We start from the raw sequence: 24401 nt of genomic DNA, 5'->3' as shown, positions 1-24401 counted from the left end.
AGTGACCCCAAACTTTTGAATGGTAATGTATGTATGGAGCATAATGTATTTACAGTTTTATTCACGTTTTCAAGTACTGTGGACAATTCATGCATGCCGATTATTGCATAGATTGTAATGGACACCTATGTGTGTAAAATACTTTTTTGAAGGTTGTACTGATTATGATAAGCTAACGCTAAGCTATTTGCCAGCTATGTGTGATGCCATGTTTGTTGACATTATACACTGCATTCTGGGTGTCACATAAACGTCTGTCAGACCAAAGGTGTTATAAGAAAATGAGGTGAAGGAATGGTTCACTCATCTTTCGAGTGAACTTCCGGAAATGAATGAAGGGAAGTGAATGATCGTAGACGGCACACCCCCTTCAACATGCATACTGCAAACAGACCAAACTCATCTTGTCTCCTCTTCTTATCTTTGGTTGATGCCAAAAAACAAACATTGTGGCACGCATAAACTACCCATTGTCGGTTTTTACCCCCCCCCCTCCCGCATGTTGAGGGTCAGTGTGCCGGAGGTGTTGTTGCCTACCCTTACCAACTGGAGGGGTTCAGTCCCAGGGCCCGTAGCTTGGTGATGAGCTTGGAGGGGACTATAGTGTTATGAACAGCATTCTCACATAGTTATGTCCCCTCTTATCCAGGTGGGAGAGGGCAGTGTGAAGTGCAATTGAGATTGCGTCATCTGTGGATCTGTTGGGGTGGTATGCGACTTGGAGTGGGTCTAGTGTGTCTAGGATGAAGGTGTTGATGTTTGTCATGACCAGCCTTTCAAAGCACTTCATTACAGATGTGAGTGCTACAGGGCGATAGTTATTTAGGCAGGATACCTTGGAGCTCTTTGGAACAGTGACAATGGTGGTCATCTGGAAACATTTTGGGATTACAGACTGGGACAAGTATAGATTGAAAATGTCTGTGAAGACACTTGCCAGCTGGTTTGGGAATGCTTTGAGAACGCGCCTTGGTATTCTGTCTGGCCAGGTGGGATTGTGATTGTTAATCTGTTTAAACGTTTTTCTCACATCGGCCACGGAGAGCGAGATCACACAGTCAACCGCGTCTGCTTCATATGACCACTTCCGTATTGAGCGCATCACTGGTACTTCCTGTTTGAGCTTTTGTCTGTAAACAGGAAGCAGGAGAATGGAGTCATGTCAGATTTGCCAAAGAGAGGACGAGGGAGGGCGTTGTATGCGTTTCTGTGGGTAGAATACAAGTGGTCTAGAGTTTTAGCACCCCTAGTGGGGCCGGAGACGTGTTGGTAGAAGTGAAGTAGGACCGTTTTAAGTCTCCCCGCGTTGACTCCACCCAGCAGAAAATCTGCCTCTGGGTGAGCGGTTTCTTGCTTGTTTATGGCCCCATATACACACACACAGGGTGTCTGAGACATGTTGGCAGAGCAGACATGCTGGGACTTGAGTGTTTTGCTGATTGGTGAAGAGCATGTGAGCATCGTGTGAAAACAACAAACAGAGTTTGATAAGGCCAGAGAGAGGGCGAAAGGGAGGGCAAATGGGAGGAAAGAAAGAGAGAAAAATATGGAGAGAGATGGTGATGACATGGATAGGGAGGTGGGGGGAAAGATGTGGAGAGATATAGAGAAAGGAAGAGTAAGCGAGTGACAGAAAGTGAGCTAAATAAAAAAACGTGAAACGTTGTTTAATTGGTGCTTTATCTCATGCAGATTGCATTATCGACAGTCAATTTCAAACTCTGTGTGTGTGTGTGTGTGTGTGTGTGTGTGTGTGTGTGTGTGTGTGTGTGTGTGTGTGTGTGTGTGTGTGTCAGCAACCGGTGGGTAGGACAGCTGTCAGTAAACATAGTGTGTCTCACTGTGTTTTTATGGAGACATATCAGTCACTGCACACAACACAAATCCTTTATGATACAGGAAACACGCTTACATTTGACTCCTATATACACTATATATACAAAAGTATGTGGACACCCCATCAAATTAGTGGATTCGGCTATTTCAGCCACACCCGTTGCTGACAGGTGTATAAAATCGAGCACACAGCCATGCAATCTCCATAGACAACCATTGGCAGTAGAATGGCCTTACTGAATAAGTCAGTGGCTTTCAACGTGGCACCGTCATAAGATGCCACCTTTCTAAAAAGTCAGTTTGTCCAATTTTTGCTATGCTAGAGCTTCCCGGGTCAACTGTAAGTGCTGTTATTGTGAAGTGGAAATCTCTAGGAGCAACAGCGTCTCAGCCGCGAAGTAGCATGCCACAAGCTCACAAAACGGGACCGTCGAGTGCTGAAGCGCGTAGCGTGTAAAAATAGTCTGTCTGGGGTTGCAACACTCACTAGCGAGTTCCACAATGCCTCTGGAAGCAACGTCAGTAAGGGAACTGTTCGTCGGGAGCTTCATGAAATGGGTTTCCATGGCCAAGCAGCCGCACACAAGCCTAAGATCACCACGCGCAATGTCAAGCGCCGGCTAGAGTGGTGTAAAGCTTGCCGCAATTGGACTCTAGATCAGTGGAAACGCGTTTTCTGCAGTGATGAATCCCGCTTCACCACCTGGCAGTCCGACGGACGAATCGGGGTTTGGTAGAGGCCAGGAGAACGCTACCTGCCCGAATGCATACCGCCAACTGTAAGGTTTGGTGGAGGAGAAACAACGGTCTGGAGAAATGTCCTCTGGTCTGATGAAACAAAAAACGATGGCCATAATGACCATCGTTACGTTTGGAGGAAAAAGGGGGAGGCTTGCAAGCCGAAGAAGACCATCCCAACCGTGAAGCACGGGGGTGGCAGCATCATGTTGTGGGGGTTCTTTGCTGCAGGAGGGACTGGTGCACTTCACAAAATAGATGGCAACATGAGGCAGGAAAATGATGTGGATATATTGAAGCAACATCTCAAGACATCAGTCAGGAAGTTAAAGCTTGGTCGCAAATGGGTCTTCCAAATGGACAATGACCCCACGCATACTTCCAAAGTTGTGGCAAAATGACTTAAGGACAACACAGTCAAGCTATTGGAGTTGCCATCATAAAGCCCTAAATCCCCCCCAAAAATGTGTGGGCAGAACTGAAAAAGCGTGTGCGAGCAAGAAGGCCTACAAACCTGACTCAGTTACACCAGCTCTGTCAGGAAGAATGGGCCAAAATTCACCCAACTTATTGTGGGAAGCTTGTGGAAGGCTACCCGAAACGTTTGACCCAAGTTAAACAAAACAGGCAATGCTACCAAATACTAATTGAGTGTATGTAAACTTCTGACCCACTGGGAATGTGATGAAAGAAATAAAAGCTGAAATAAATCATTCTCTCTACTATTATTTCACATTCTTAAAATAAAGCGGTGATCCTAACTGACCTAAGACAGGGAATTTTTACAACGATTAAATGTCAGGAATTGTGAAAAACTGAGTTTAAATGTATTTGGCTAAGGTGTATGTAAACTTCCGACGTCAACTTTATGTGTATGCCTTTTGCTCAGTAAAAGGCCTCTCTGGATAAGATCTTGGCCCATATTCACAAAGCCTCTGAGTAGGAATGCTGGTCTAGGATCAGTTTTGGATACGGCCCTGCGTTACACTGCTAGATGACTATAATCCACATGTCCAGGTCCGTAGCTGTGATGAGAGGTTGTGATAGGGGAGCTATGCAGGGAATGTGAAGTGACATTAGAGGGAGGGGGTTGTGTTGTGTTTAAATACCTTGTGTCTCAGTGACATAAAACAGGCCTCTGATGATGATGCCAGCGGTGAGTTTTATCAGAGGTATCATCCATGCCAAGCAGAGCTGGGTGCACAACCAACTGGACCCAACCCCCCAGCATACCATAGAGCAGAGCACGCAGTCCTGTCACACCAGGGGCACTGCCCATTTATGTGGCATCTCTGCTCTCTTACCCTCATCCTTTACCTCTAGATAAAAGGAGGAGGGGAGGGGGAACATAAACACTTCAGCCAGAGGGTCCAGCCATTTTTTGCTAGCTAAATAGTTCCTGTTTTGCTTCAGCCTTTGAAATGCCACGGCCCTGAGCGCAAAACAGTTTATAACAAGGAATGGGATAGGGGAGGTAGAGGCGGAGGGGGTTTGAAGTGGATGCTCTGAATTCTTGAGAGGCACAAAGCTGCTTTGATAGAGACAAACTGCACGGGACGATGTCTGTGGATGGCCTGCCGTTTGTCTGCATCAACCCCCAACTCACTTACACAAAGACACATACCCCACCCTATACCTACTGCCTCGAGGGAAACGAGGTTGGTCAGGCAGGTCTTATAGGGACAAACACACACACACATCATCCACTCAGCGGGGAAAGGGACACACAGGTCAGCAGAGGTGCACCTTATTGCATGGCCCGGTCAAGTGGCAGGTCGAATCTGATTAAGGATCCACTCAGCCTCTGTTCTAGGGGCTTAATTACCTAATTATCACACACACACACACACACACACACACACACACACACACACACACACACACACACACACACACACACACACACACACACACACACACACACACACACACACACACACACACACACACACGTTTGTTTCACTGTCCTTGTGGGGACCAAACAATTTATTCCTATTCAAAATCCTATTTTCCCTAACCCTTAACCCTTGACCTTAACCATAACATTACCCCTAACTCTTAACCCTAACCCTAAACCTAACCCCTAAGTCGAAAATAGCCTTTCCCCTTGTTAGGACCGGTGAAATGTCCCCACTTGTCCAAATTGTCTTTGTTTAAGTATCCTCGTGAGGTCTTCTGGTCCACACAAGGATAATAAAACCAAACACACACACACATGCAACCATACACACACACACTCGCAGAGCCCCACAATCTGCTTCTGCACTGGACACACACACAAAATGTTCATTGGGTATCTCACCCAGGTAGGCCCAATGTATGATGCAAGCCAGCCAGGGACACACTCTCAGGTTTAGTGATCAAAACATCTACGTCCAAAGATGAGTGTTTAACAAGTACAATCCAGTGAACATGTTACTTCTATCGGCCTGCATAAAAACCACACACTAACCACTCGATCCATGCGTCCAGAGATCAGACCTGAAATTGAGATAATCTGCTAGAATTGTTCCCTATCAACCTCATTTAGTACATCCTTTAGTTGCCCCATCACCGTGTAGCCACTTGACATGGGCAGCCGTGTCATCTGCATACTGAGAGGTTCCTGACACAAGCAACCCTGCTTCTGGGCCTTTAATCTTTCCACAGGCCTGGTCACCATGCACTTACTAAGCATTTGCAGGCCTGTGCTACTTGTGGGATTGTCGGAATGTTCTTAACCAGTGTGAACTTCGGACAGATCCAAGCCGCTCATCACACTTTGGCGAGGACGTGTCACAGTAAACCTTGGGCCGGGGTTGAGACGATACAACAAGAGGCAGAGATAGTGAATCTAGCACTGGGGTTGAGAAATAGTGAGAGATAGTGAATCTAGCACAGATGTTGCTTTCCCCCACCCTGACCATCCAGGATGGGGAAGAGAATGATACGATGCTGCTGGACTGGGACATGGTTGATGATAAATTGTCCCTTATGTCATAGTGATGAAATGATGATCGATCTATTGATGTGTTTAGGAGGGGGAGTTGTGTGCTACCTCTGTAAAAGTGAGTGAGAAGATTAATAGCTGAACAAGTACTACCGAGCAAGATCTGAGAGAAGGAGAGAAAGAGAGATGGGGGGGAGGTGGCGAGGGAAAGAAAGAGAGAAAGAAGGCGAATGAGAGAGAGAGAGAAAGGGAGAGAGAAAGACTGAGAGAAACATACTGAAGAAGAAAGGGAGTAAGAGTGATATTAATTGAAGAAAAGAAAATGTGCTAGAGAGACAGCTATAGATAGAGGCCTTGGAGAGCGGGGCTCAAACACCTCTGCACTTCAGCCTGGTGGACCCACTGATCAGGCTGTACACACTCACAGGCCTTCACACAGTACAGCTCTTTATTCACCCTAACACACTCAGGCCTTAACACACTGCAATGTTTCAGAGAAAGTCTACAGAAAGAGAGAGAAAAATAGAGAGAGACAGGGGAGAGGAAGGGACAAGGGAGTGAGAGAGAGATGGGGGAGAGGAAGAGACAGGGTACAGAGAGATAGGGAAGAGGAAGAGAGGAGGGAAACAGAGAGAGAGAGAGATAGAGAAAGAGACAGACAGACAGAGAAAACATACTGTATCCCCATATAGTCTAGTTCAGGAAGAGAGACCCCAGTCCCCCCTGCAAACAGGAAGGGCCTTTGTTGTGATTAGGCCAAATAGCTTGAGTGTTGTTTGTCTGATTCTGTTGCTCTGTTAGTGTGTGTTCCTCATACTCTCCTCTACACACACACACACACACACACACATACCGGCACACACACAAACACTTATTAGACAAATACACGCACAGCTACATCTCGTTCATTGACAGTCTGGTGCACTCGGCTACACATTCAGAGTGAATGGTACGCTCAAAAAAGAGTAATGGAAAAATCTATACTGGAGTCCGGATATTTCTGGACCAAGCGGTCGCCTGGCGCTCTTCATTGGCTACCGACGGTCACCACACACTGTGACCACATGTCAATGACCGCGACACTGAGTGCACTGGGGCAGAAAGAACCAGATTATTGTAGGCCTACAGCAAGACCATTAGGCTATGGTTGCAGTAATACTATTTCACTATGATTTATGACACATTTGTATCTTACATTTTGCATTTTGGATAACAATTTACTGTAGGTGTCTTATGCATGTATTCATGTAAAGCCTTTATAAAAGCCATATAACACATTATAATATGTGCCGTAAACTGTCATAAGTAGTTTTAAATAGTTATGAGTCAAGGCATGAGATGTAATAAGACCGTTTATAACGGGTGTTAATAATGACTGTTCATCCAGTCATATGGTCTAACGGCAACTGTTAATAACAACTGCTATTGTACAGTCTGCATGACAACATACGTCATGTGTTTTTACATGCTACACAAGAGTCTACATACCAGGGTGTTATGTCATTTACCAACCTCTGTGTCACATTATTACATTGAATTGAATGATGGGCACCATAACCATGTCATATGCCCTTATAGAGTGTGTACAGACAGCTTAAGTAAAGTGCTATTCATTTGAGGGGTTGTGAAACAGAGAATGTGCTTAGATCAATTCCTCAGTACACACAGCATGTCACCCGGAAAATGTACCGTTAATCCCTGCCATTTCGGTAGATCGGTAGAAAGGGTCGGATAAATTGGAAGCTTCCGCAAACTTGAAACTCACACTCCTATGGTTTTTACTATAATGCCCTTTAAAAAAAATATATATTGTGTGAACAAGGTCTTGTCAAAAAAACGTGCCTCTCGCCTAGGGAAATCAAATGCCCGTCCAACTGATTCGTTCTGGTGCCGGCCCTAAATCCCACTCTTCTTCTTCCAATTTCAGCAATATGATTAGCTGAAACAAGAGCTCTCAATAACTTTACATCGGATCTGCAAATTGTCTACTTGTGTCAGCGAATCATATAGCTGAAATTTCATGAACAGTTTGGAGATCCATTGAAACGTTACGGAGCTTTTGTGCCAGCGAATCATATCGCTGAAATTTCATGAACAGTTTGGAGGTCCATTGAAACGTTACGGAGCTTTTGTGCCAGCGAATCATATCGCTGAAATCGGGAAGAAGGGTGAGATTGACATTAAATGGGAGAAGAGTTATTGGCTCATGTTGCAAACCTAGCTAGCTACTCAGCAAATAACATGGATAGCTAACAATAGCTTGAGTTAAATAACGTGTACTAACACGAAACGGTCATTGCGTTTAAAGTGTAGGAGGATGCTAATGTGCTACAGAGGAGTATGTTTTTTTAATTCCAACTGTAGCTAGTGAAGTTAGCCAGCTAGCTAGCCATCGGTAGGTTGATGTTGCAATTCTTAAGTACATCTGTGCTCCCATCTGCCCATGTTTCTCACTAGTGTGTGATGCGGCCCATAATTCCGTGCGTTCCTCCATGTAGGGATTCCTGCATCTGCAAAGCTGTCATCAAGGAAAAGGGTGGCTACTTTGAAGAATCTCAAATATAAAATAGATTTGGATTTGTTGAACACTTTTTCTGGTTACTAAATGATTCCATATATGTGTTATTTCATAGTTTTGATGTTTTCAATATTATTCTACAGTGTAGAAAATAGTAAAACATTAATAATAAAAAACTCTGGACTGGTACTGTATATTTAGTATACTCTATATACACATATCAAATATTACTGCCCACTAAAGCTTCACATCTCTTCCTTCTTTCATGGTGAATACGATCTGTATGATGTTGTATAGGTACAGTTACACAAGCTAGTAGGAGTCACCATAGACCTGAATGACCAGAGCGCTGACTGAGCCTATTACCAGAGCTCTGGAGATTTATGAGCAGTCAAAATCTGTATTCACACAGAGGAAATTACTCACAACTATATATAGTGCTGTGTGACTTTGGTCACTACACCTGTGCTATACCCTAACCCATGGACACTGTGTTTTATTGTAACCAGGGGCCCTCCTTTACTTTTTATCCTCCATGGTAATGCAGAGATTATAGTTGTTCCACAGTGACCTCCCACTAGTACCGGCTGGGTTGGGAGTCGACCACAAAGGCAGACAGAGAGAGAATGTAGGAGTCTCTCCCACTGAAGAGACTCTCCCACTCAGTGGGATGACGGCGCCCTCAGCAACACATCCAACCTGTGGTTTGGGTGTCTGACTCATTCACCGTAGCAGTGATGTTACATCAGTCTTCCCAATTAAAACAAGTGCCCTCTTACACAAGCTTGATTAGGAAGGCCAATCTCCTGGTTTCTTGGATGGCTTGAGTTCGTGTATGCATGCACGTGCACGTGTGTCCTTTCAAAATCCTGTTTAGTTTTTATCTTGGACAGCTGAATATGGCCAATGTCTTGTCAATGCTGATTGGTGGTAATTGCCAACCTCCTGATTGTCAAACACTATTATTGGCGCAATTCCACTGGATGAACCAAACCGTGGCGGGCCGTGCCGGAACCAGAACAAACTAGCCTTGTTGGTTCTTGTTTGTTTTCCATTTGCCGTTGAACTGTAAACAGGAGTAGGTTTAATTTTCGGGAAAAAACTGTTAGTGAAAATTTTAAGACAGCGACCGATGACGCAATTTGACAGCGACATTGTTGTGATCCTCGGTGACTAGCATTTTTAAGTATGGAGGAGTTAGCCGGGCTATTTTGTGCAATCCTTTTAATTTGTATTAATGGGCAGCAATCTAGACTGAATGAGAGGAGACAGCTGAAAAGAGATGGAGAAATACACAATGTAAGTGATCATTATGCGAGGATCGCTTCAGCCGGTTGAAAGACCAGCTTACGAAACAAATGCTCCGTCAGAGGTACAGTATGTGCTTGTATCTGTTTAGCTAGCTGTTGTGTATCTGTCTTTGTGAATTCTTCAAAACTTATTTGGAATGAGGCCAGCCATTAGTTTCTTGCAATAAGATGCAGTCCTGCAATACGGTCTTGCAGTATGCTGTGTGTGATAGATACATTGTGCATACTTCCTAGGGTCCTATCTAGCTAGCTACATAATGTGTATCCGTCTTTGTGATAGATATACATTGTACATACCTAAGCCTACATATTGCAAGAGTAATAATGCAGGACTGCACCTTATTGCAAGTGTAATAGCTAGCTGTCCTCCTTCAATACCGCAAGAGTAATTTAGCATTCTTATGAGAAACACTTCTTGAAGTAATCAACTATTATCTCCACCTATGCTATGGTGAGTTGATGTCCCATTGACAAACAAACTGTCACGCCCTGGCCTTAGTATTCTTTGTTTTCTTTATTATTTTAGTTAGGTCAGGGTGTGACATGGGGAATGTTTGTGTTTTGTCGTTTTGGGTGGTTATATGGTAAAGGGGGTGTTGGGTTTAGTGTATGAGTTTGTGTTGAGTGAATGTTTCTAGGTATGTCTATGGTTGAGTGAATGTTTCTAGGTATGTCTATGGTTGCCTGAGTGGTTCTCAATCAGAGACAGATGTCTTTCATTTGTCTCTGATTGGGAGCCATATTTAAGGCAGCCATAGGCATCATGCATTTGTGGGTAAATGTCTGTGTCTATGTTGCATGTTTGCACTTAGGTTTTGATAGCTTCACGTTCGTCTATTTGTTGTTTTGTTTAGTTTTTTTCTTCTTCGAAATAAAGAGAAGATGTATTTTTCACACGCTGCGCCTTGGTCCTCTCTCTCTCCCATTGACGATCGTGACAGAATTACCCACCAGAATCGGACCAAGCGGCGTGTCAAGCGGCAACAGGACCCACCTACACAGGATTTCTGGACATGGGAGGACGAATTAGATGGTAAGGGACCTTGGGCTCAACCAGGAGAATATCGCCGCCCCAAAGCTGAGCTGGAGGCAGCAAAAGCAGAGAGGCGGCGATATGAGGAGGCAGCACGGAAGCAAGGCTGGAAGCCCGCGAGTACAACCCAAAATTTTCTTGGGGGGGGCTAAGAGGTAGTGGGCCGAGGGCAGGTAGGAGACCTGCGCCCATTTCCCAGGCTAACCGTGGAGAGCGGGAGTACGGGCAGACACCGTGTTACGCAGTAGAGCGCACGGTGTCTCCTGTACGTGTTCATAGCCCGGTGCGGGTTATTCCACCTCCCCGCACTGGTAGGGCTAGATTGGGCATTGAGCCAGGTGCCATGAAGCCGGCTCAACGCGTCTGGTCTCCAGTGCGTCTCCTTGGGCCGGCATACATGGCACCAGCCTTACGCATGGTGTCCCCGGTTCGCCTACATAGCCCGGTGCGGGTTATTCCACCTCCCCGCACTGGTCGGGCGACGGGGAGCATTCAACCAGGTAAGGTTGGGCAGGCTCGGTGCTCAAGGGAGCCAGTACGCCTGCACGGTCCGGTATTTCCGGCGCCACCTCCCCGCCCCAGTCCAGTTCCACCAGTGCTTACACCACGCAACAGGCTTCCAGTGTGTCTCCAGAGCCCTGTTCCTCCTCCACGCACTCGCCCTATGGTGCGTGTCTCCAGCCCGGTACCACCAATTCCGGCACCACGCACCAAGCCTCCTGTGCGTCTCCAGAGTCCTGTGCATCCTGTTGCTGCTCCCCGCACTAGCCCTGAGATGCGTGTCCCCAGCCCGGTACCACCAGTTCCGGCACCACGCACTAGGCCTAATGTGCGTCTCCAGGGTCCAGTATGCCCTGTTCCTTCTCCCCGCACTAGCCTTCAGGTGCGTGTCCCCAGCCCGGTACCACCAGTTCCGGCACCACGCACCAGGCCTACAGTGCGCCTCAGCCGGCCAGAGCTGCCCGTCTGCCAAGCACCATCTGAGCCATCCGTCTACCCAGTGCCATCTGAGCCATCCGTCTACCCAGCGCCATCTGAGCCATCCGTCTACCCAGCGCCATCTGAGCCATCCGTCTACCCAGCGCCATCTGAGCCGCCCGTCTGTCCCGAGCCGTCAGAGCCGTTCGTCAGTCAGGAGCCGCTAGAGCCATTCGTCAGTCAGGATCTGCCAGAGCCGCCAACCAGACAGGATCTGCCAGAGCCGCCAACCAGACAGGATCTGCCAGAGCCGCCAACCAGACAGGATCTGCCAGAGCCGCCAACCAGACAGGATCTGCCAGAGCCGCCAACCAGACAGGATCTGCCAGAGCCGCCAGCCAGCCAGGATCTGCCAGAGCCGCCAGCCAGCCAGGATCTGCCAGAGCCGCCAGCCAGCCAGGAGCAGCCAGAGTCGCCAGCCAGCCATGAGCAGCCAGAGTCGCCAGCCAGCCATGAGCAGCCAGAGTCGCCAGCCAGCCATGAGCAGCCAGAGTCGCCAGCCAGCCATGAGCAGCCAGAGTCGCCAGCCAGCCATGAGCAGCCAGAGTCGCCAGCCAGCCATGAGCAGCCAGAGTCGCCAGCCAGCCAGGATCTTCCGAAGCCGCCAGCCAGGCAGGATCTTCCGAAGCCGCCAGCCAGCCAGGATCTTCCAGAGCCGCCAGTCAGCCAGGATCTACCAGAGACACCGAAGCGGATATTGACAATGGTGGAGTGGGGGCCACGTCCCGCACCCGAGCCGCCGCCATATTAAGGCCCACCCCGGACCCTCCCTTTATGTGTCAGGTTTTGCGGCCGGAGTCCGCACCTTTTGGGGGGGGTACTGTCACGCCCTGGCCTTAGTATTCTTTGTTTTCTTTATTATTTTAGTTAGGTCAGGGTGTGACATGGGGAATGTTTGTGTTTTGTCGTTTTGGGTGGTTATATGGTAAAGGGGGTGTTGGGTTTAGTGTATGAGTTTGTGTTGAGTGAATATTTCTAGGTATGTCTATGGTTGAGTGAATGTTTCTAGGTATGTCTATGGTTGCCTGAGTGGTTATCAATCAGAGACAGATGTCTTTCATTTGTCTCTGATTGGGAGCCATATTTAAGGCAGCCATAGGCATCATGCATTTGTGGGTAAATGTCTGTGTCTATGTTGCATGTTTGCACTTAGGTTTTGATAGCTTCACGTTCGTCTATTTGTTGTTTTGTTTAGTTTTTTTCTTCTTCGAAATAAAGAGAAGATGTATTTTTCACACGCTGCGCCTTGGTCCTCTCTCTCTCCCATTGACGATCGTGACACAAACACAATGTTTAATGACAGATTTTCTCTTTTTTCCTCCTTTATGATTTGCTCAGACGCCCAACTCCACCAACACAGTTTGGACAACAAAGCGCCTGGACCAAAACCGAACTATTAGCATGACAGACCAAGCCTGGCCACTTAGCTCAGTGGGGCTCTCCTTTTTTTGGTTACTATACCCCCTATCACATGATTTTACCCTTAGGGATTAATAAAGTACTGATATACTCCCTTATATTCATTTTACCATTAGACATATGTTCTAATGAGTTTCGTTTTTTTACTTCCTGTGAATAACCTACTACACAATTGTATCTTCTATGTTCGACCAATGTTTGTTGTTTAATAAAAGTGTGTAAATCATGTCTCATCTTTATTTCCTACATTTAAAATCAACACAAGCATGTTTAAGAAGTTTATTGCTCCAAATAATGTATATTATTAATGTATATTATTTTAATTGTTTAACAGTAGGCTAAATTCAATTAACAGTAATTGAAAGCCACATTCACAATGCTTTTGGTGTAGCTCAAATTTAAGAAAGAAAAAAAAGTATTTTACATAGGAACTTCAGCCAGTTTAGTCTAGTGACATGTCTGATCACCTTTTATGGCTTGGACAACCTGTCCAAATACAGCTATGTAGTTATTAAACAAAGCGTTCTGCGCCATCTCAGCAGCCCCGGCTGTCCTGTCGGCTGCACTGGCTGCTGCCTCATCTTCACACAGCTGATTAAAGAGCTGATCTTGCTGCTGACACTGGGCCTCAAGTGTCTCTGGGTATGAGTCCTCAGTCTTACTCACGAAATTCAGGTATTCACTGGTTTTGCTTGCAGTGTGTTTTCTCTTCCCCTGGGGAAATATTTAGGCAGAAGTAATGACATGTAAAGGTCAGGAATGATGAGGTACACACTCCAAAGCAAACCTGAGGGCAGCAAGTGTGAGTGCAGTTTTGTTCTCCAACCGTAACTGTCTCATCAAATGTATTAAATATTTTTCAGCAAAGTCCAGTGTAGGGCCAACCAGATCTACTGTACCAACCAGATATACCAATGATGGTATATTGGGTATTGGGCCATAATTTGATTAATTGAATCAGTGTTACAGTATTATATATAAATTCCTAGATCCACACTCCTTGAATAATGTTTAGGAGCATAATCCTGCCATGACAAAAGCCCTCTGTGGATGAGATTGCCCACCCCTGTTGAAGACTGCTGTCGAACATAGAAGATACAAAGGTGTGATTAAGGCGAAGCAATTGACAGTGAACTGTTGACCAACCAAGAATGGACCCTTGGTGCCTGGGGGTGCACGGCTCAGGGGTTGCGGGAGCATTGATTGTGTCGATGGACGCTGGGTGTCTGGGGGTGCAGAGCTCCGAGGTTGTAGGTTCACTAATCCTAGTAAAAATGCACTGTCTTAGGTCAGTTAGTATCACCACTTTATTTTAAGAATGTGAAATATCAGAATAATAGTAGAGAGAATTATTTATTTCAGCTTTTATTTCTTTCATCACATTCCCAGTGGGTCAGAAGTTTACATACACTCAATTAGTATTTGGTAGAATTGCCTTTAAATTGTTTAACTTGGGTCAAACGTTTTGCGTAGCCTTCCACAAGCATCCCACAATGAGTTGGGTGAATTTTGGCAAATTCCTCCTGACGGAGCTGGTGTAACTGAGTCAGGTATGTAGGCCTCCTTGCTCGCACATGCTTTTTCAGTTCTGCTCACACATTTTCTATAGGATTGAGGTCAGGGCTTTGTGATGACCACTCCAATACCTTGACTTTGTTGTCCTTAAGCCATTTTGAAACCACCACTTTGGAAGTATGCTTGGGGTCATTGTCCATTTGGAAGACCCATTTGCAACCAAGCTTTAACTTCCTGACTGATGTCTTGAGATGTTGCTTCAATATATCCATGTCATTTTCATGCCTTATGATGCCATTTATTTTGTGAAGTGCACCAGTCCCTCCTGCAGCAAAAAACCTCCACAACATGATGCTGCCACCCCTGTGCTTCATGGTTGGGATGGTATTCCTCGGCTTGCAAGCTTCCCCCTTTTTCCTCCAAACATAACAATGGTCCTTATGGCCAAACAGTTCTATTTTTGTTTCATCAGACCAGAGGACATTTCTCCAAAAAGTACGATCTTTGTCCCCATGTGCAGTTGCAAACCGTAGTCTGGCTTTTTTATGGCGGTTTTGGAGCAGTGGCTTCTTCCTTGCTGAGCGGCCTTTCAGGTTATGTCGATATAGGACTCGTTTTACGGTGGATATAAATACTTTTGTACCTGTTTCCTCTTGCATCTTCACAAGGTCCTTTGCTGTTGTTCTGGGATTGATTTGCACTTTTCGCACCAAAGTACGTTCATCTCTAGGAGACAGAACTCGTCTCCTTCCTGAGCGGTATGACGGCTGCGTGGTCGCATGGTGTTTGTACTTGCATACTATTGTTTGTACAGATGAACGTAATACCTTTGGAAATTGCTCCCAAGGATGAAGTAGACTTTTCTGATGTCTTGGCTGATTTCTTTTGATTTTCCCATGATGTCAAGCAAAGAGGCAATGAGTTTGAAGGTAGGCCTTGAAATACATCCACAGGTACACCTCCAATTGACTCAAATTATATCAATTAGCCTATCAGAAGCTTCTAAAGCCATGACATCATTTTCTGGAATGTTCCAAGCTGTTTAAAGGCACAGTCAACTTAGTGTATGTAAACTTCTGACCCACTGGAATTGGGATACAGTGAGTGAAGTGAAATAACCTGTGTGTAAACAATTGTTGGAAAAATTACTTTTGTCATTCACAAAGTAGATGTCCTAACCGACTTGCCAAAACTGTAGTTTGTCAACAAGAAATTTGTGGATTGGTTGAAAAACGAGTTTTAATGACTCCAACCTAAGTGTATGTAAACTTCCGACTTCAACTGTATGTGATTAACATGAATGTAAGCTTTCATGCAGGATATACAGTACATGCATTTGATACGTGTGTGTGTGAATATATGAATGTATAGTATTACAAATGGTATATTTGTTTTTACTACAATAAAATATGCAAATCAAAAAATATGTATGTATTGGAAAGGCAGCGTGTTTTGTAGATGTGTTATTACTTAACTATGCACAAAGTTGTGTAGTAGCAGCTGCAGTTGCCTCAGACCTCTGAAACATACAAAGTAACTGAGTTTCCTGAATAATGAAATTCAGATGTCCAATGGACCCCTAAGAGGCCCTACTTTTTAAGGGGCTAATCCAAACTTCCACTGAAGTCTTCCTACGAATTTTCACTTGGTCATGATTTAATATCAATGGGAGACTGAGTGAAGTTAGGATTCGCCCTGAAGAGCAGAGGACGTTGGAAAGAACTAGATAGCTAGCGGCCTACTACTGTAAGAGACATGGCAAGTAGATTACCCTAGTAATGTCTGTCTGTTACGCACAGCATTGGATTTTCTATGTTTTTGCACAAGGTGTTGGAACTGACCTAGTGCCCGACTCCCAACTCCCACAATATACTGTATTGGCAAAACAAAGGCTTTTCCTATATCTAGCCCTCTTGTCTCAGTGTCCGGTTGTGTGTTACTCTCTGTTCTCTGTTGTTCCCCAGGCCATCTTACCCCAGAAACCCAAACCCACACATGTCCTTTCCCTCGTCCTTAGGATATGTGCTCCTTCTTTCCTCTCTGGGCAGACACTGTCCCGGCTCCAGCTCTCCTCTCTGCTACCATACAAGCACACACACACACATACACACGCATGCTGCGCACACATTCTTTGCACACGGACACCCCTGTTAAAAAAAACAAAACCGGGTGGCAGCCAAAAAAAGAGAGAAAGAATAGAACAGAAACTGTATGACTGCCATCCCTCTCTCGCACAATCACCTGCCTCTCTTCCCCCGCCTTCTCTCATTCTCTCCCTCTCTCTGAGACGACATTACTGCAGCAGAGAGACAAACATCGTGTGGTTTAGAGAGAAGAACTAACTTTGATTTGGCGTATCTTCGCGAGTCTCTCTGCGAGTGTTTGATTGCCAAGGTGACAAGGGGTATGTATGTGTGAGACAGTTTCCACATGTGTGCACTATGCAGTCTTTGTGTGTGTGTGTTCCTTTGCCTTGCCTGTATCTTTCCAAGACTGAATCAGACTGTTATGAAACATCCCTTGGTTTTGGCAGCTCTCTGTCCCTTGATAGAAAGTAGAATGCACACACACACACAGACACACACAGCCCTCCCCACGTCCTCCTGCCCCATGCATTGGTCGGGGTGTGCAGAGTTGAACAGTGGTGGGGGTCGTAGGGTGTGTGTGTCTGAATGTGTGTGTGTGCATGCTATTGCTCAACACACAGAGAAACAGCGTCTTATATGGTTCCCATCTGTGCGGAGCTGGCCCGCTAACCCTCCATCCAGCAGCATGGAATGTTTGGTGATCAACCCCACTGGAAAGCTCCATTTATCAATACACACTCCCAGCCCCCTCAGGAGACTAACATATTCCACAGAGCAGGAAAGGCCTCACCCAAGGAAGAGAGGTTCAAATTCCACAGCTGATAGAAAAACAGAGCAGAGGAACTGATGTCAACACTATCTGAACATCCCACCGTTCACATCTCATGAAGTGGAAAGTCAGACAGGGAGACAGGGAGAGAGAGACAGGGAGAGAGAGACAGGGAGAGAGAGAGAGAGAGAGAGAGAGACAGGGAGAGAGAGAGAGAGAGACAGGGAGAGAGAGAGAGAGAGACAGGGAGAGAGAGAGAGAGAGAGACAGGGAGAGAGAGAGAGAGAGAGAGAGAGAGAGAGAGAGAGAGAGAGAGAGAGAGAGAGAGAGAGACAGGGAGAGAGAGAGAGAGAGAGACAGGGAGAGAGAGAGAGAGAGACAGGGAGAGAGAGAGAGAGAGACAGGGAGAGAGAGAGAGGGAGAGAGAGAGAGAGAGACAGGGAGAGAGAGAGAGGGAGAGAGACAGGGAGAGAGAGAGAGGGAGAGAGAGAGAGAGAGACAGGGAGAGAGAGAGAGGGAGAGAGAGAGAGAGAGACAGGGAGAGAGAGAGAGAGAGACAGGGAGAGAGAGAGAGAGAGAGAGAGAGAGAGAGAGAGAGAGAGAGAGAGAGAGAGAGAGAGAGAGAGAGAGAGAGAGAGAGAGAGAGAGAGAGAGAGAGAGAGAGAGAGAGAGAGAGAGAGAGAGAGAGAAAGAGAGATTTTGGTCACACATGCTCCTAAATATTTGACCAAGTACTTGACATAGTACTATGTCAAGCAACAAGTTGTTGACAAAAAAAATCTGAAAACATAAATATGGAGCTATCCCAGATTTGGCCCCTTTAGGGCTTGGCAGCCACTATAACAAAACAAAAAAATATATATACATATATATAATAATTCAACTACATATTTAGCTCCCAGTCAATGTCAGTATACCAAGACGAGAGTCTCATCTTTCAGATGCAATTGGAACCGAGTAGATAGCCCATTCAGTTCCAAAGGCAGAGCTTAAAGTCTGATGGCACCGGCGCCCATATCGCCTATATCGCCCATATCAGTGGCCATCTTAGGTCGCACTGGTATGTCAGATTAGCTCAATCGTCCGTTTCTCAGCCTCTGAGTGTAACAGAAACACAACACTTTGAATGAATAACAGACACATGTTCATAACAAGTAGCCATGGATGACATTTATAAAAAAATATATATATATCTGTTCAAAACATGAAAAACATGTATAAAATGTATATGTTGAAATATCACATTTTACAATTGTGACATTTTTATTTGGGGGAATTTAAACCATTTAGGCCTACTTTCTGTCTGTTTGACAGAAAGTGTATTTTTGCCATCATTTACAATTTGGGGTAATAAAATGTTAAAGGACTCACTATTCATAGATAGTGTCATACAGTGGTGAATAATTATAAAGTAGGCCTCGCTAATTGGTACACAACACAAAATAAAAAAAGTTGCGTTTAATTATTCATGTAATAGCCTAAGGTAGGTTGCAAGTAACAGCAAAATATAGGTGTATTCAACATGCTTAAACGGTTATGCAATCCAATGCAAGTGTGGTCAGTTACTTCTGTTTCGTTTTTGGTGCATTGTTTATTATTGTGATAAGACCTAGGCTAAATTCTGTAATTATGGCACTCAACCAGGTGCTTACCTTCAATGGTCATTCGCCTCTGGAATCTTTAGTGTTCTGCGTTGTCCACTTCACAATCCTCGCTTTCCCTTTATTTAAGTTAGTTTGGACAGCGCTCGTCTATTTCTCTTTCCATTTAGCTGCAAGGCACAACACACAATAACTATTCAGTAAGCTACATTCCTGTATGATACGACATTTGTGAACACTTCATTTCTACTGGCAAGTTTTCCTTCTTGGTGAGACTTGACCCCTGTCTTTAGATGCCTTTTTCGGAGTGGTTTTGCTGAGACCACTACGCTCTGAAACACTCCGGACCTTTCAGACGCCAGAAGGAATGTAATTACATGGAGCCTATTGCATATTGCAAAAAGTGGAGACAATTTGTATTTTCCGGATATAGTATTAAAATGATGAAAGTGTCATCCAATAACAGTCGCTATCAGGGCTGTCGACTCAGTCAACGCTGGCTGTTTTTCGTCTGTCTCTCTGTCTGGGTGTTCACTGGTGCTGATGCGAGTTTTTCCACTTTCCTTTTGTTTCTTTCAAACCTAAACAGGGGCTTTGTAGAAGCTTGCGCCCTACTTTCCTTGTCTAATTCCTTCTCTTGCCTCTACCAAGACAACGCTGTAGACTACATATCATTTTTCGGATATTTCTTATTCGCCTATTATCTATTCTAACCAGTGACTGGTCTTTTACAACGTTCATCCAAATCGAACAATTGCCTACGCGCAAATGTGAGTGCAATTAAGCCTATGACGAAAGCAAACGTGGTATCCACACCGTGCATTGCTTTTACCTAAATAAAGGCTATACCAGTATTTATTTGTCAATGATGTAGGCTAATTTTGAGACAAAAAAAAGTACATCTCAAGTCCTTGTTTCACCGCATCCCTTCTCCAATCACACCCCATTCAACGCGATAGTGCATGCGTTGCAAGACTGCCATGTATCCTCACCAAATTGGCCCGAAGTTCCTCGAGTCTCTGTGGTCTCGCCGTCCTGTCTCTCGCTCTCTGTTGCCACATGCTGTAGATGAACCCAGTTTCGCTCCAGCCCAGCCAGCGACGAAACGCCAGTGCCTATCAACGAGAGCCGTGACGGTGACGACAGCCTGGCGCCAGTTCGCGAACGATTGGTTCTTTTTGAACGACTCTTTCTACTGACTCGAGAGTCATGATTCGTTTTTCTGAGTGACTCGTTAATTTTAGCCGTCTGTTCGATCTGCTGCCGCAATTAATTATACAGCAGGGTTAATACTCGCCCATCCGTTGACTCTAGAGACGTGCTCCAACCAACAACTGGCTGTCTGGTCCGACGTTATGGGTCTGGCTCGCCCTACCGTACCGTGTTGCCCGTCGAAATTAAATATTTAAATATTTATCAGTTATTTGACCGAGACGCGCGCGGCCAGAAAGACGCATAAATCTCAGTTAAAGCGTCCGAGCGAGCGAAACAGCGCCCCTCTGTCTCAGTATGTGTAGACTATGTATCTGATGCTGTCTGGACAAAAAGAGCAGCCTGTGGCATGCCATACTATTTCTGTCCAGACAGCATCACATAGATGGACTACATATAGTAAGACAGAGGTGCACTGTTTCGCTCGCTAGTTTCTGCAGAGATGAAGAGGCGAAAGCGAGCAGGCTCACTCTAGCCAAAATCTGTCCAGAATAAACCCAATGCGTTTCTATGGGCATAATATTCAGACCTAAGCTTGTCGCCTGCATTCCCTCCTTTGGTACAACGACTCCCATTTTTAGGGATGGTAGTAATACAGTCATACCCTGTTGTATTTGTGGTTGGTTGTTGGAGAGAGAGGTGAATTAAACCTGATCTAAATGCTCAAGCTATAGCCTACCAACTATGCCTATGGCCGGATGACATCTTTATAGTGACTATGCTTAATCAATCAAATTGACACCATCTCTGTCATATTCTTTACCTCAGGATAAATACATTTGGCCTAGTATGCATCCTGAGTATTATTTATCTGTGTGTGTGTGTGTGTGTGTGTGTGTGCGTGCAGTGAAGACATGCCCACGTTTTATCATAATTATTTCTAATTAGTGTCATTGGAAGGAACCCCCAGTAAGTAACAGAGCAAAGAAATGCTGGGCAGATCGTTAGATACTCAAGTGTGTGCAGTATCGTCAGTGGAGGAGGAGAGAGAGTGTAAAGTGAAACACAGCGTTTGGTTTGATTTTAGATGCCGGTGATGTGCAGTCCTCACAGGATTTGTGTTAATAAATTAATTTGATCAAGCTACAGCATGTAGTCTATTAATTCCTTTTTGATTAATAAATAAACTGAAATGTTTTTTTTTCTTCTCTGTAATACTAGCCACCTAGCAATTTTATGAAGTTGGCATACACAGCAAATTTAAGATCAGAATTTTAACACCAACAGTGTTACGTTAAACACTTTCTTAGTGTGTATATGTGACCCACTGAAATAGTCTTAATACTTCTTAGGGATAGCCCCCTTTTTTTCAATTTTCGCCTAAATGACAAACCCAAATCTAACTGCCTGTAGCTCAGGCCCTGAAGCAAGGATATGCATATTCTTGGTACCATTTGAAAGGAAACACTTTGTAGTTTGTGGAAATTTGAATTGAATGTAGGAGAATATAACACAATAGATCTGGTAGAAGAAAATACTAAGAAAAAAACAACCAACCAGTGTTTTTTTATCACCATCTTTGAAATTTAAGAGAAAGGTCACAGTTATAGTCATCACTCTGATTGTAATTCCGATAGTGTCCACAAGAATACAGCAGTGCATGTGCAAAGTTTCAGATGGATAACTTGAAGTATGACTGAACCTCAAGACTTTTAGTGTGAAGTCCCCAGTTACATTTGGGCAAATCGTGAAGGAGACATTCGAATTCATATTAAATTTTTTCTGCAAGAATATCATCAAATCTGTATACTTGGACTTTGATTTAGCTTTCCAAGTATTAGTAGCCATATTATAAGTTCAACATTTGCAAAACAACCAGTTTTTATAACTTCATAACTCTGAATATCCTTAAAATTTTTGTCTTAAATGAAAAGGCATGCTGTCGTACAAGGTTAGTTGCTACATTGTACGACATATACATGGTTTCTGGATACTTCCGTAAAGCCCAGCTCATTGGCTATTTAGCTAGCTTTGTTTGACCCCGATTTGAGCTTATTTGACAAAGATACAGTCGTTCAAGTGATGACCGCCCGCGTCATTGGCGTGCCATGAAGGCGTCGCTCTCTGACCAAATACGGTGTCCTCTAGGATATACTACACCCCTAATGAAATAGTGAAGTCTTGTTACCTTCTAGGGTCTCTGAGGAATAGATACGAACGTGATTTGACTCATTGAAACAACGTTTAGGGTGAGATTTTCACAGATTCCTTTCTTTGCAAATTGAACGAGTGGAAATACAAAATTGATCGTGCATGCTATATGGACCTTTTTAGGATATGAAAAAGGATTTGATCAAACAAAACGACACTTCATGTTATCTCTGGGACCCATTGGATGATAAATCAGAGCAAGATTTCAGAATCTCAGTACACATTTCACCTTCAGAGGTGAATTTATCAAACCTATCACGGTGAAAACACTGTTTTGTTGTTAGGAGCTCTCCTCAAACAATAGCATGGCATTTTTTCGCAGTAATAGCTATTGTAAATTGGACAGTGCAATTATATTAACAAGAATTTAAGCTTTCAGCCGATATAAGACACTTACATGTACCGACATTTGTTGTTTCTCTAAAATCTGTGATCTTGACACAGCGGGCTGCATGATTTACAACTGTCTGATCCTTAAGATTAAACTAACACCCCAAGAGTGTTGGGTTCCTAACAACATAAATTAACACATTAATAGAGCTGATGCTGTTACACGCTCTTAGTGTTAGGGAATTAACAGCTGTGGTGTTACAGTAAATCGTTTTGGGATGTTCTTTTAACACTGTAGGTGTAAAGCCATATTTGCATATTTATTTCCCAGGGTGCTTTTCGAGTGAATTTTAGAGCTACCTGTACTACCCATGACTGTGTTTCATAGTGACAGGGAGATGGTTGTTATGTTCATGACTTGCAACCCTGTAGCCTTCACCTAAATTAAAATTTTATCATAAATCTTTATTTATTTATTACTAAACATAACTTTTTTTGACAATACCATACCTCGACAGCCTAGTGTTACCCTAACACAGTGGTTTGAAACTCCTGGTTTGCAGGCCACATTGGCCGATATATTATGCTGGCTTGTTAAATAGTTTATATTAGAATCCAGACAGAGTTTGGATATCCAACATTTGGAACTTTGCATCACTCGCAATCTTCAGTTAGAATGGCTGCCAAGGTAGGGAAGATTCATATATGAGACTACCTAAACCCCTCAACCTCAACTCTGAACCTCGAAGCCAGTTCCACTGCTTGTTTTCATTGTTCCCCTCTAATCAGGGTCTTTAAGACCTGGCACACCAGGTGGTCGCAATTCATTATCAGATAGAACAGAAAACCAGCAGGCTCCAGACTTCATGGAGTAAGAGTTGAATACCCCTGACCTAAACCATCTAAACTGGAAAAAAACATCTCCATAACAGGTGAAATACACTATACATACAAAGTTTGTGGACACCCCTTCAAATTAGTGGATTCGACTACTTCAGCCACACCCGTTGCTGACAGGTGTATAAAATCAAGCACACAGCCATTCATTCTCCAGACAAACGTTGTCAGTAGAATAGCCTTACTGAAGAGTGCTGTTATTGTGAAGTGGAAATGTCTAGGAGAAACAACGGCTCAGCCGCGAAGTGGTAGGCCATACAAGCAAAAATCATCTGTCCTTGGTTGCAACACTCACTACTGAGTTGCAAACTGCCTCTGGAAGCAACATCAGCACAAGAACTGTTCGTCGGGAGCATAATGAAATGGGAATCCATGGCCAAGCAGTCCCAAGCAGTCGCACACAAGCCTAAGATCACCATGTGCAATGCCAAGCATCGGCTAGAATGGTGTAAAGCTCGCCGCCATTGGACTCTGGACCAGTGGAATAGCGTTCTCTGGAATGATGAATCCCACTTCACCATCTGGCAGTCCGACGGACGACTGTGTTTGGCGGATGCCAGGTGAACGCTACCTGCCCGAATGCGTAGTGACAACTGTAAATTTTGGTGGCGGAGGAATAATGGTTTGGTGTTGTTTTTCAAGGTTCGGGTTAGGCCCCTTAGTTCCAGTGAAGGGAACGCTTAACACTACAGCATACAATGACATTCTAGATTGGGAACCTATCTCCCAACCTCATAACTAGCTACCAAGGCATTTCATGCTATCAATCAAGCTACAGTAGCTTGGCTAAATATCTTGCATGCTGGCAAGTTTGGTAGACTTTAGAAAAGCAAGCAATTACTAAATGTACTAAATAAGACTCACATTCCTTTCAATATTTCACCCAGATTTTAGCAGAGATGCAAAGAATGTAGTTTCTTCAAAAAAGAACTTTGCATTCTCTCAACCAGCTTTAACTGGAATGCTTTTCCAACAGTCTTGAAGGAGTTCCCACATATGCTGGGCACTTGCTGGCGGCATTTCCTTCACTCTGCGGTCCAACTCATCCCAAACCATCTCAATTGGGTGGAGGCCAGGT

At 44.6% G+C, this 24401-nt stretch overlaps 1 protein-coding gene across 1 annotated transcript in view; it reads right to left on the bottom strand.

Moving 5' to 3' along the window:
* The window catches only part of LOC139545770 (rho-related BTB domain-containing protein 2-like), a 93062-nt gene extending 72985 nt beyond the window's left edge, over nt 1-20077 (bottom strand). The window contains exons 1-2 of the mRNA XM_071353925.1: nt 19726-20077; nt 18785-18903 (exon numbers count right to left, since the gene is read on the bottom strand). The gene's annotated coding sequence lies outside the window, so the exon portion shown is untranslated. The remainder of the gene's footprint in view (nt 1-18784; nt 18904-19725) is intronic.
* Between the last annotated feature and the right edge of the window lie 4324 nt (nt 20078-24401).

The sequence above is a fragment of the Salvelinus alpinus genome, chromosome 19 (assembly GCF_045679555.1).
Source record: "Salvelinus alpinus chromosome 19, SLU_Salpinus.1, whole genome shotgun sequence".
Lineage (NCBI taxonomy): Eukaryota > Metazoa > Chordata > Actinopteri > Salmoniformes > Salmonidae > Salvelinus > Salvelinus alpinus.
Note: the sequence above shows the minus strand (reverse complement) of the source record. Positions and strands in the feature narration are given on the sequence as shown.